This window comes from Manacus vitellinus, unplaced genomic scaffold (genome assembly GCF_001715985.3).
Source record: "Manacus vitellinus isolate BGI_N305 unplaced genomic scaffold, ASM171598v3 ctg7180002428220_pilon, whole genome shotgun sequence".
Classification (NCBI taxonomy): domain Eukaryota; kingdom Metazoa; phylum Chordata; class Aves; order Passeriformes; family Pipridae; genus Manacus; species Manacus vitellinus.
The window spans coordinates 22530-24083 of record NW_021937698.1 but is presented as its reverse complement, the minus strand read 5'-3'; the positions used below and the strand labels follow the sequence as shown (position 1 = coordinate 24083).

The 1554-nt window shown below is 42.0% G+C and overlaps 1 pseudogene; it reads left to right on the top strand.

Moving 5' to 3' along the window:
• The first annotated feature begins 223 nt into the window (after positions 1 to 223).
• On the top strand, positions 224 to 1309 carry LOC115307668 (annotated as a pseudogene).
• Positions 1310 to 1554: the final 245 nt, after the last annotated feature.

Here is a 1554-nt window from a genome sequence, read left to right as displayed (position 1 = left end):
ATGCAGGCCTACCTCCCCACCTAAGACACTCAAGGAAATGTGCCTGAATCCAAAAGGGTTACTATGATAAAGTAAATATAGAGGTATACCAGCCCTCTCATTTCCTAATTTTAGAAAAGTAGGAATCGAACCTACGCTAAAGGAATCAAAATCCTCTATACTCCCTCTATATTATTTTCTAGTAAGGTCAGCTAATTAAGCTATCGGGCCCATACCCCGAAAATGATGGTTTAACTCCTTCCCTTACTAATGAACCCCCAAGCTAAACTAATCTCCACAATAAGCCTGCTCTTAGGAACCTCAATCACAATTTCAAGTAGCCACTGAATAATAGCATGGGTCGGCTTAGAAATTAACACTTTAGCTATTCTCCCATTAATCTCTAAAAGCCACCATCCACGAGCCATTGAAGCCTCTACTAAATACTTTCTAACCCAGGCAGCCGCATCCACGCTACTTCTATTCTCCAGCATGACCAATGCATGATTCTCTGGCCAATGGGACATCACCCAACTAACCCACCCCATATCATGCATACTACTAACTATTGCAATCTCAATTAAACTAGGCTTAGTCCCATTTCATTTCTGATTTCCAGAAGTTCTTCAAGGCTCAACTATGACAACATGCCTCCTACTGGCCACAGTCATAAAATTCCCACCAACCACACTATTCTACCTTACATCCCCTTCACTCAACCCAACTCTCCTATCTTCAATAGCTATTGCTTCCGCTGCCCTAGGTGGCTGAATAGGACTTAACCAGACCCAAACTCGCAAAATTTTAGCCTTCTCATCTATCACACACCTAGGATGAATAACCATTATTCTCAACTACAACCCCAATCTAACTTTAATTACGTTCTATCTCTACACCGTAACAACTTCTGCCATCTTCCTCATCCTTAGCACAACCAATACCCTAAAACTATCCACTGTTATATCCACATGAACCAAAATCCCATCACTCACTACAATCCTTATGCTCACCCTTCTCTCCCTCGCAGGTCTTCCTCCCCTAACAGGATTCCTACCCAAGTGATTAATTATTCAAGAGCTCACAAAACAAGAACTAACAGTATTAGCCACAGCTATTAGCCTACTCTCTTTACTTGGACTTTTCTTCTACCTACGACTGGCCTACTGTGCAACCATCACACTACCCCCAAACTTCACCAACTACATAAAACAGTGACAAACTAACAAACCAACTAACACCATAACCACAACCTTTACCTCCCTATCAATTATGCTCCTGCCACTATCTCCCATAATACTCGCAATCCCCTAGAAACTTAGGTTATTTAAACCGAAGGCCTTCAAAGCCTTAAACAAGAGCTAATCCCTCTTAGTTTCTGTTAAGGTACACAGGACACTAACCTGCATCTCCTGAATGCAACTCAGATGCTTTAATTAAGCTAGAACCTCCCCCTAGACAGATGGGCTTTGATCCCATAAAATTTTAGTTAACAGCTAAATGCCCTAACCAACAGGCTTCTGCCTACTAGATCCCGGCGCATGTTTAATGCACATCAATGAGCTTGCAACTCAACAT